Source organism: Leptodactylus fuscus, chromosome 1 (genome assembly GCF_031893055.1).
Source record: "Leptodactylus fuscus isolate aLepFus1 chromosome 1, aLepFus1.hap2, whole genome shotgun sequence".
Lineage (NCBI taxonomy): Eukaryota > Metazoa > Chordata > Amphibia > Anura > Leptodactylidae > Leptodactylus > Leptodactylus fuscus.
The window spans coordinates 185,488,155-185,500,807 of NC_134265.1; positions in this window are offsets into that span (position 1 = coordinate 185,488,155).

Genomic DNA, 12,653 nt, shown 5'->3' on the forward strand with positions numbered 1-12,653 from the left:
CTTTATTATAGCTTAATTCTTTATTTCAAATAGGGAAGGTAAGAGAATACACTGTCAAGGTGCAGTCTTTCTCCCACACACAACCACTAGCCATTGAATTGATCACAGAAAAAATGGCTGCTAAAACATAACTTTTATAAAAAAAAATTAAAGGGCACATTAAGAAAATCATGTGGCCTGACAGCATGACCAGAAATGTGGTCAATGCTTGAGGTCCAATGTGTGCTTTTTATACACATCAGCGATTAATTGAAAAATAACAGACACCAAGCATCAAATGTAATTTTGTTCACAAGAGATTTTTTGGCTTGGTCATTGCAAAACTTGCAATGTTCTACCTGCAGTTTCATTGAGACTGAACGAGTAAAATCCTATTATTATACTCTGGAGTCTCTTTAGAGTATAGTAAGCAGAGGTAGAACTTGAAATCTAGCTAAAATACCCGAATAAGATATTCCTTTAATAGTCCCACAATGGGGAAATTTCAGTGATACAGTTGCATAGATGGTACAGTAGTGTATAACAAGAGAGAAAAAACACATACAAGCTCCTGGCAGATAGAGAAATCCTAGGAATCATAGCAACTAAAAAAGAAAGAAACACAGACACACTGCAGGATCATTTAGTTCTCTGTGCGGAGTGATGTTAATAATACAGCCGAATGTGGTTGGAGGACACGAGGAGGGGTCACAGCATGTAGATATAACAGCCAGAAACGTTTTTGCAGAGGTGGGGGACATATGCAGCTATCATGATAACGTGGTAGTTCCTTTGGTAGGTGGTGAGATCTCCTGCTCACAGCTGATAGTTCGGTATCTTGTATCAGCACTATTGTCCATTAACCATAAAAAAAAATGCCCCAAATGTCTTTCATCACAAGTCCTCCTCCTTTCTTCTTAACACTGTGTTCTACTGCCCAGAGAAGTCTGAAGCCATCCAGGTAGACAGGGTGCTGCTCTCTTGCCAAGCTTCCATAACTCCTGGGGTAGGTGGGTGATGGTAGGTTCATTTGCGCTGCTGTCCACCCGCTGTGATTCTGCTGAAATTGCAGGAAAAACAGCTTGGGAACGGCTTGCATACGGTCAGTTTAAAAACCCATTCATTTCAATGGGTTTTTATTTTTTTTAAATGTAGATTGTAAGCCCACATGAAGCTCACAATGTACATTTTTCCCCTATCAGTATGTCTTTGGAATATGGGATGGAAATCCACGCAAACACGGGGAGAACATACAAACTCCACTCTACAGACTCCAGCGCTGCAAGGCTGCAGTGCTAACCACTGAGCCACCGTGTGGCCCGTCTTCAATTGGTTTTTAAAGCAAACCGCTGGTGTCTGTATGAAGCCTCTCAGGTGTGAAACTTTTTTTTTCTTCTTTGCACGGACACAAAGTCGGACATGCCGTAGAGGCTGCATATGGATACCGAGAGCAGCGCAAGTGTGAATGTTCCCTTAACTCCTTAAGTAAACCTATCTGTGTTTGCACACAATGGCTAATCCCGCCAGACCACATCACTAAGAGGCAGGATATCTTCTATGAACTAACCTACTTACAGCATCTTTGGGTGGAACTGTGTACTCGAACAAACCCACTTATAACATTGGTGGGCAGGACTGTCTGAAACATGACGTCCACCATGTCATTGGTAGGCGAGGCTACACATGTACTGTGACACTGTGTCTATTGTGTACCCCGTTAGCCATGAATAAATCCTAAATAAAGCCCTCCTACTCCTATCCAGAGCAGGTAGGGGAAGTTAAGGTAGGAAATTCCAAAGAGGGGTGCAACTCAGGATCTATTCATTAGGTAAAGCCCCTATTGAAACTGTGCTACGGGCATAAATATAAACAATGCTACCCAAATGGGCAAAGTAAGTTGTATAACACCCCCAGGCCTGCCTGATGTAAAACAGGCAACAGAAATACTGCCAGTGTCATTGATTGGTTGCACCAATATAGGCATCTCCCCCTCTACTGCGACTTTATCAGGCAAGATCATTTTGTCACACTTTTAAAGAATCTAAATAATTTTTATTAAAGAATCAAAATAATTTTATTTTATAATAATAGCATGCTTCATAATTCCTAAGGCTTATTCACATGTCTTTTGTACCTGGCTCTGAAAGGAACCAGTCACTGTAATGTTGCTCATACACCTTAGATTCTCACTAGACTTTTGGAGGGAGCCCTTTGGGTCTCGCTTCTACCAGCCACACAGGTTAACTATCGGTTGTGTAAGGAACAAATGGATAAGGCCACTTTTGTTATGTGTTTAGGATACTTTTTTTTTTTTCTTTTACCTGACTTGACGAGAGGGTGGCAGAAAATGAGGATGAAACTTGTACCAAGTTATCTTCTATTGATAGAAGAGAGGACAACTTCACTATTATTGGGAACCCACCGATCCTCAGAATGCAGCTGCGTTTCTCTCTTCTTGATGGAGCAGCAGGCCCAGCATGTACCATTCTGCTCTATGAGAGTGTCAGAGAAAGCATAACTTGTGACATTGTGTACTAGAATTGTGCCAAAATTCTGGTGCAAAGCAAGCCAACTACTTGATGGTATAAATTTAGACTAGACAGTCTAAAGATGCCTCAGAACTATTATCCTTCGTCAGCCACATCACACTGTCTAGTTTGTTTGTACTGTGTAAATGTTAGGTTGGGGCCCCACGTGAAGTAAACACCACGGAAAAAATTTCATCCACATCTTTCAAAAAGATAGACACTGCAATATTTTAATTATACCTACGGAAATGCTGGCGGTTTCCCTATTGGTATAATTGAAACAGAAAGTCCGTAGAGGTTTCTTGTGAAAAGTGCTGCGGTCTGTTTTTTTCACATCACTTTTTTTTTTTGCTGTGGCCCGCTACGTGGGGCCTTAGACAGGATTTGTAAATCTTATCCATTGCTTTTGCATCTTCATTTGGCTTACACATCTAACATGCACATAAACTATAACTAGTCAAACATATTCGGGCAGTAGATACCAGTATACCTTTGCCTCAACTTTACTTAAAATTGCAGTCATCTAGACTTTCCAGTACAGGTATATGCAGCATAAAACATACGCTCAGCATATATTTTCTAAAAGAATTGTTTGGCAGGTGTATGCAATTTATAGGCTTGTATTTCCCACCATGTTCCCTGGCAGGAAGCTATTATTATTCACAGAGGCTTGACATTGGATGGACAAAGCATTGGACAGTGTAACATAAATGTGTTCTCTGCTCTTATATTGACAATCTTTGAAGTGCCAAGATAAGGGTTTCTGTTTTCCTGTAATTCTCACAGAAAAGTCACTACATTTTCACTTTGATGTTAGTAGATAATATATTCAAATGTTTGTAAGAAGCAAACAGTACAGAAACAGCTATAATATGTAGGTTTTATTTTTCACTACTTACTCTCTTTACTCTATTATGACTTTTCATATTTGCATTTGTTTGGGCAGTGGTTATTCAATTTTGGATAAATAATAATAACGTTCTAATATACGATGAATAGAGTTCTTCCTGCTTCCAAAGCCTGTGCTTGAAAGGGATTGGTCCAAGTTTCAAAGTTATCCTCTATCCAGACCATTGGCTTGCTGTTGCATTCGCTATCTATGTGACTGTCAAAGATAGCAAAGTATAACACTTGGTAGTGCCATAGTTATGAATCGGAGCAGCAGTGCACATGCTCAGCCTGTGGCTCCCTTCTTATGGGGGCACAAAGCCCACCTCCACCAATCAAATAAAATGCTTCTGTAATATGTCTGTGACTGGCACAGTGGAGTAGAGAACCCTGCCCGCGATGGCTTACAATCTGTGGGATCTATATACAATATATATATCTATATACAATATATATATATATATATATATACAGTCCTATGAAAAAGTTTGGGCACCCCTATTAATCTTAATCATTTTTAGTTCTAAATATTTTGGTGTTTGCAACAGCCATTTCAGTTTGATATATCTAATAACTGATGGACACAGTAATATTTCAGGATTGAAATGAGGTTTATTGTACTAACAGAAAATGTGCAATATGCATTAAACCAAAATTTGACCGGTGCAAAAGTATGGGCACCCTTATCATTTTATTGATTTGAATACTCCTAACTACTTTTTACTGACTTACTGAAGCACAAAATTGGTTTTGTAACCTCAGTGAGCTTTGAACTTCATAGCCAGGTGTATACAATCATAAGAAAAGGTATTTAAGGTGGCCAATTGCAAGTTGTTCTACTATTTGAATCTACTCTGAAGAGTGGCATCATGGGCTACTCAAAACAACTCTCAAATGATCTGAAAACAAAGATTGTTCAACATAGTTGTTCAGGGGAAGGATACAAAAAGTTGTCTCAGAGATTTAACCTGTCAGTTTCCACTGTGAGGAACATAGTAAGCAAATGGAAGACCACAGGGACAGTTCTTGTTAAGCCCAGAAGTGGCAGGCCAAGAAAAATATCAGAAAGGCAGAGAAGAAGAATGGTGAGAACAGTCAAGGACAATCCACAGACCACCTCCAAAGAGCTGCAGCATCATCTTGCTGCAGATGGTGTCACTGTGCATCGGTCAACAATACAGCGCACTTTGCACAAATAGAAGCTGTATGGGAGAGTGATGAGAAAGAAGCCGTTTCTGCACGTACGCCACAAATAGAGTTGCCTGAGGTATGAAAAAGCAGATTTGGACAAGGCAGCTTCATTTTGGAAACAAAAATTGAGTTGTTTGGTTATAAAAAAAAGGCGTTATGCATGGCGTCCAAAAAGAAACAGCATTCCAAGAAAAACACATGCTACCCACTGTAAAATTTGGTGGAGGTTCCATCATGCTTTGGGGCTGTGTGGCCAATGCCGGCATCGGGAATCTTGTTAAAGTTGAGGGTCGCATGGATTCCACTCAGTATCAGCAGATTCTTGAGAACAATGTTCAAGAATCAGTGACGAAGTTGAAGTTACGCCGGGGATGGATATTTCAGCAAGACAATGATCCAAAACACCGCTCCAAATCCTCAGGCATTCATGCAGAGGAACAATGACAATGTTCTGGAATGGCCATCCCAGTCCCCAGACCTGAATATCATTGAACATCTGTGGGATGATTTGAAGCGGGCTGTCCATGCTCGGCGACCATCTAACTTAACTGAACTTGAATTGTTTGTCCAAAATACCTTTATCCAGGATCCAGGAACTGATTAAAAGCTACAGGAAGCGACTAGAGGCTGTTATCTTTGCAAAAGGAGGATCTACTAAATATTAATGTCACTTTTCTGTTGAGGTGCCCATACTTTTGCACCGGTCAAATTTTGGTTTAATGCATATTGCGCATTTTCTGTTAGTACAATAAACCTCATTTCAATCCTGAAATATTACTGTGTCCATCAGTTATTAGATATATCAAACTGAAATGGCTGCTGCAAACACCAAAATATTTAGAACTAAAAATGATTAAGATTAATAGGGGTGCCCAAACTTTTTCATAGGACTGTATATATATATATATACATCCTATTAATATTATAAATGTGAAAGTTTGTGGGTTTGGATGTTTATTCCTCAATCACACTTGAACAGCTGAATGGATATTTCACACACACCTACATATTGGCCAGGAAGGGGTGATAGGCTACTTTAAAAGTGTCTCACTCACCCTAAAACGATAAGGCCTACTATAGCAGAGTCATCGGAGTACTTCTGTAGGTAACAGCTGGATGAGTTGTGTCTAAAGTCAGCAGTGTACAGTGTGAAGAGAAATGGGGCAAGAACTGTACCTTGTGGTGCCCCCGTACTACAGATCACAGTGTCAGACACACAGTCCTGGGCTCTCACATACTGAGGGCGGTTTGTCAGGTAGTCTAGGATCCAGTTGGACAGGTGATGGTCCACTCCACCAAGGTTCAGCTTCTCCCTCAGTAGCCCTGGCTGAATGGTGTTGAACGCACTGGAGAAATCAAAGAACATTATTCTCACAGTGTTCCTAGGTTTCTCCAGGTGAGAGAGAGCTCTATGAAGAAGGTGGATGATGGCGTCATCTACCCCAATGCCCGGTCGATAGGCAAACTGGTGGGGGTCCATAGCCGAGCTCACTAGGGGGCATAGGTGTGTCAGGACCAGTCATCAGGTGGGATGTCAGTGCTACAGGTCGGTAGACATTGTAGCCCATTGGGTTGGGTTTCTTTGGTACTGGTAGCACGCAAGATGTTTTCCACAGTTGAGGTACCACTCCCAGCTTTAGACTCATATTATACATGTGCGTGATGATGCCACACAACTGGTCTCTGCACACTTTAAGTACTCTTGCACTTAAACCATCAGGGCCACCGACCTTGTCTGCTTTAATCCTCTTAATTTTCCTACACACTTGAGACTCCTTGAGGATCAGATAGCCAGATTGCAATTTTATATATATATAAATATATATATATATATATATATATATATATATATATATATATATATATATACTAAATAGCTACATCGCCGCGATCTATTAAGCTGGTAGTTTGGGTCATTAAAACCCACAACCAGGCAGGGACTTATGCCTTTAACCCCTTCCCGACATGTGCCGTAATAGTACGGCGCATGTCGGGTCTGTAACTATGGCGACCGCCCGGGAGCCGGGCGGCCACCATAGCCGCCGGGTGTCTACTGCTTTCAGCAGTAGACAACCGGCTCTGATGCCTCCGATCGGTCCCCGGACCGATCAGAGGCATTAACCCCTCCGGCATTAACCCCGGCGGCGCATGGGCGCCGCCATTTTGCCCGGGATCGCCGGCTCCTGGAGCATGCTCCAGGGCTGACGTCCCGTTGCCATGACAGCCGGGAGCCTTGTACAGGCTCCCAGGCTTGTCTGCAAATCCTCTCTTTTGCAGGCTGGTCTATGCAGCCTGCAAAAGAAAGGATGCTTTTTTGCAATGCATTGCAATGCATTAGCATTGTAATGCATTGCATTAGTGATCAGACCCCCTGGGGTTCAACACCCCTAGGGGGTCTAATAAATGCAAAAAAAAAAAGTTAAAAAAAATATAAAAAAATATAAAAAGAATTAAAAGTTCAAATCACCCTAGAACAGATATAAAAGTAGTTAAAAACTGTGAAACATATACATGTTAGGTATCCCCGCGTCCGAAATCGCCCGCTCTACAAATCCATAAAAATATTTTTCCTGTTCGGTAAACGCCGTAGCGGGAAAAATAGTCGAAAGTGCCAAACCGCCGTTTTTTCACTGTTTTGATTCTGATAAAAATTTGAATAAAAAGTGATCAAAGCAATAACATTTCCCGAAAATGGTAGAAATAAAAAGTACACCCGGCCCCGCTAAAAAAGACGCTCTATGCATCCCCGTACACTTACGTATAAAAAAGTTACGGCCGTCGGAATATGGCGACTTTTATAAAAAAAAAAAAATTTAACACAGTTTTGGAATTTTTTTTAGGGGTCAAAATGTAAATAAAACCATATAAATTTGGTATCCCTGGAACCGTACCGAAACACAGAATATAGGGGACATGTCATTTTGGCAGCACAGTGAACGCCGTAAAACCAAAGCCCGTAAGAAAGTCGCAGAAATGCATTTTTTCTTCAAATCCACCCCATTCTGAATTTTTTTCCTGCTTCCCAGTACATTATATAGAATAATTAATGGTAGCATCATGAAGAAAAATTTGTCCCGCAAAAATTAAGACCTCATAGGGCTCTGGGAGCGGAGAAATAAAAAAGTTATGGGGTTTAGAAGGAGGGGAGTGAAAAACGAAAATCAAAAAATGCCATTGGCGGGAAGGGGTTAATACTAAGGCTAAGTTCACATGTGAATTACGTTTGGCGTCATTTTCGGAATCGGTTTTTTGACCTTGATGCGTTTTTTGGCACAGTTTTTGGTAAAAACTGCTTCAGAAATCCTCCTGGACAGTTGACCTCCTGAGGCGGAATCCGCCTGTAGAAAGGTCATGTCGATTCTTTTTTCCGCTAGCGGCAACAAGAACGCTTGCAGTCTCCATAGACCACCATTGTGAGGGGGCGGATTATGACGTGGATTCCGCGCCACAATCTGTCCCCTCTGTGCCTGTGTGAACATCAATTGAAAAAATAGTCCAGTCTCCTATACTTCTTCTGGCATGAAGTCCACATGAATTCTGGCAGAACAATCCAACTAGTTACTGGTGTTGCCTTGGCAGATGACTCAGCCCCTTTATCTCTGTCTTCCCTCACATACTCAAAAAAAAAAAAAAAAAATCTGCAAATTGGTTGGTTATCTGTTGGCGGTGGCCAGGATACATACCCAAACTGTGGAAATTTACTTCCACCACATCTATGTAGGCCTTGCTTCAGGAGATCCTTCACGTCCGACGTATGGAGGACCTGGTCGCAGATCTCAGGTCAAATGATACTGCTCATAAACATGTGTGGCTCCAGTGGCACAAAGAAAAACATGTGATTAATACTAAATAAAATGTGCGTGCTGGTTACAAATATGAACTCAGAATTTGCCTGACACGTCTAGATTTTAAGTTGTGCATGCAAAGCCTATTCAGTTCTAATATTAATGCATTATATATTGGAAATATTCCAATGGAAATGCCCAGACCTGTTTGGACTCAGGCTGGTGTCAGCAGTAAGAATATAAGGCAAGCTGGACAGATTTCAATAAAGTGATCTGTTATAGTTCTATCATCTTATGAGGAAATGTGTATTTTGTCTAAGGGTATGGGTTTTGTTCCCAGTAGTAATTTTGATTTTTTTCAAACCCTTTTAGATATAAATAAGTTTGTCCGACTACTTACTGTAAAGAGGCATTTTTATGGTGTAGAATCTAATGATCAATTTTCAGAAATAAGTTTGGATAATACAGAGTTAGCATTGAGTGATGTTGAGGAATTTATAGGTCATCGGGATAATATTGAAAATGAATTTGCTGGCTTAATGTTTAATGAACAGACATCGTTGCTGGATTTAATGCAGTTGCAGGGAGAAAGTGTGTGTCCTAATGATGGGTCAATACATAAAGTTTTATCGTTTTATCCCTTGGGGTCCCGGGCTCCCGCCTATGGTCTGTTTCAGCAGGCCATGGAGCTGGACCTCGGGACCCTGAGGGAATCTATGACTCCTAGCCAAGGGAATTTGACACGAAGTGAACAACTGGCACTTAAAAAGTTGCAAGAAGTGAAGGGATTGTTTTTTAAAAAAAACGATAAAGACGGGAAGATCGCAGTTATGGATGACAAATTTTATAGAGAAGGGTGTCTAAAAATATTGCAAGATTCATGTACATATCGAAAATTAGACAGTGATCCTACTAAAGTCTTTCTGAGTAGTTTGGCCAAATTAGTACAAAGGGGAGTCAATTTGGGAATTTTTTCACCCGAACAGGCTAAACATCTAGTGCCTGATTTTCCCATAACTGCGGTCTTCCACGGTATCCCAAAAACTCATAAGGACACAGTACCGGTTCCCTTTCGACCTATTGTGGCAGGAATCGGGTCGATGAACGAAGCTTTATGTTCGTGGCTCGATTCCTTGCTACAGCCCATGGTAACTCGTATGCCAGGACATATACGCGATACTAAAATGCTGTTAAACATGCTACAAAATTTAGCATGGAAAGATGAGTATTCCTGGATAACAAGTGATATCCAGGCTCTGTATTCTAACATACCCCATAGCATGGTGGCCCAGGCATTGACCTTTCATATGTCTCGGTATGGCAATTTTTCTGACATTTTAAGTGAGTACATTATAGAAGTTGCAAACTTCTTATTGACACACAATTTTTTCTTTTTTGACAACCAATATTTTCTCCAAATTAAGGGAGCCCCTATGGGGGCCCCTTTCTCACCATCTGTAGCCAACCTGGTTTTAGGTTGGTGGGAGGAGAATAATGTATTTTCTAGTTCAAACCCATTTTTTGATGAGTTGGTGTGGTACGGACGTTATATCGACGATGTCCTGATGATATGGAAGGGGTCGATGACGTCCGTACCGAACCTGATTTCTTATTTTAATTCAAATATAATGGGTTTGAAATTTACATATATGTGTCATGCTACAAGTATATCTTTTTTGGATGTTACTCTGGAAGGTGTCAGTAAAGAGAACAAAATAGAGACAAGTATTTTTTGGAAAAGTTTGGCTGGCAATACTCTATTGTTAGCCAATAGTTGTCACCCAGTTCACACTTTAAAGTCGGTCCCTGTTGGGGAGCTTATTAGAACCCCTCGTACGTGTTCATCAGACAGAATATATGAAAAACAGAGTGAGATTACATTGACCAGACTTAGGGACAGGGGATACCCTGAGTGGTCCCTACAACGAGCAAAGAAAATAGCAGATAATAGGTCACGAAAATCTTTATTGGAAAATAATTTAAAAAAAACTAAACAAGGGGATGTATTAGGAGATAATCAAAAAATAGTTTTTTCCACTCCTTACAGCAGGCAATTTAATAAAATTAAGAAGATTTTTGAACACAATATCCCCATATTACTACAAGACCCTATTACATGTAATTTACTTAGAAATGGAGTCCAATTCACAGCTAGGAAAGGTCGTTCACTTGGAGACATATTGTCTCCAAGTTTATTTATAAGTGAAAAACAAAGTCCATCTGAAACATGGCTCAAGGTGAAAGGATTTTTTAGATGTGGCATGCCACGTTGTAATATGTGCCGATACGTTAAAAAAAAAAAAAAAAAAAAGTTTTTTGACTCAGAACACAAAAATATGTATAGCATTAAAGATTTTTTAAACTGCAATAGCAATTACATAATTTATGTTATTGAATGCACTGAGTGCAAATTATTATATGTCGGATGTTCGATCCGAAAAGTAAAAATCAGAATAGCAGAACATATTTGCGATAGTTCTAAACAAAAAGGTAGTATGTCCAATGTTTCTCGCCATTTTTTGGAGGAACATGGTGGTAAAACAGAGTCGTTAGTTTTTTACGCCATAGAGCAAGTACCTAAGCCCATTAGAGGCGGCAATTCGCGAAAAAAACTGTTAATACGTGAGGCGCATTGGATAATGAAACTCAATACCCGACATCCCTATGGTCTAAATATGAGATCTGACCTGTCGTATATCCATTAAATAATAGTTATATTGTAGGATAATACGCTGCGACCTGGAGCAGGCCGACAATTCCAGGGTAATGTGAATATGGACATAGAATGGTCTATGCTACAAGATCTGGAGATGTGTGACTCCCTCTGATCACGTGATAGTAGGTGTGGTTAATGAAAACACATGATCTAAATCTAAAATGGAGAATGAGTGAATATGCTGCGGCCTGGAGCAGGCCGACAATTCCAGGGCAATGTGAATATGGACATAGAATGTAAAGAATCCCCAGAGCAGACTTGCTTGGGGGTTTCATGGCGTCATAGTACCATAAAGCAAATGTATTTTAATTAATAAGTGCTTATGTCTCCTCAGGTCTTATAGTATTCAGTTTTGGTTTTTATAGTATATGCACCACTTAATAAATTACTTACCTCAGGAGTAGGGAGGGCAAGTTTAGGTCACCAGAGGTGGAAGAATCGGAGTGAAGCATAGTAACAGCTGTAGAGAGGAGAAAACAATTGATTGGTTGCTGGCTCAAAGGGAAGATTTCAAGCAGTGCTCAGTAACATCTGTAATGACGTGTAAACAGCTGATTGGCGGTTAGAGTTCTTGTGGCGCGAAATTGGATTATAAATAAGCGCCAATCAGCGTTCTCTGGTGAATTTCATCAAAGACCTTCAAGCAAGCTCCCTCCCTCCCACCCTTGTTTTCTGATGTTTTTGAATTGTCATGGTGTTTATTGAAGGGGTCAGTCTATCAGCTATGCTGATAGGACATTGATTAATTTTGGTTATTATTTATTTATTTATTTATTAATTTAATGAGTTATTATTTATTGATTACTATTTTCGGAATATTTATTGAATTATTTATTTATGAAATTAATTATTTATTTAATTGTTAAACTTGGGTTACCTAAATAAACACCGTGGCCAAAATTATTCCACTAAAGACATGGTTGTTTGTGTTTTTATTTAAAATTGTTTATTGTTCAGCAATGGTTTCTAGTAATGGGTACTTATGATGCCATGGTCTATGCTACAAGATCAGGTAAATAGTTAAAAGGATAAACAATATATGATCATAGTGATAATATATTTAATACTAGATGTTTGCATATATAAATGAATTTAAATTATAAAAGTGTGATGAGTTACGAGTACTTAAAACTGAGACGAGTGATTATAAAATAAAAGTTTAATATATGATAATGCAGGTTAAAGGTATACTTACCATATAGAGTTAATATATGTTTTAGGGGAGGGGTCTGTATTTTTGACTGTTTTATAAGGAACTTGTGTGTAAGCTAGCAGTAAGCCATGATGAAGGAACCAGCAAGGTTCTGAAACGCGTAGCTTAAACAATCTCTGTACGCTGGGTGTACTTACCTGTGATGCTTATATTTTTTTAATGCGGAAATAAAAGTTAATTTTTACCTTCTGGAGACGCTGGATATTCTTTACTTTTTGCTGGCTTTACAAGTGGAACAAGGTCCATCCACATCCGTGCGGCCCAGGATCAGGTGTTCATGATTAAGGGGTGAGCTGAATATACATTGTTTTTTGCTGTTTGGACTCAGGCTGGTGTCAGCAGTAAGAATATAA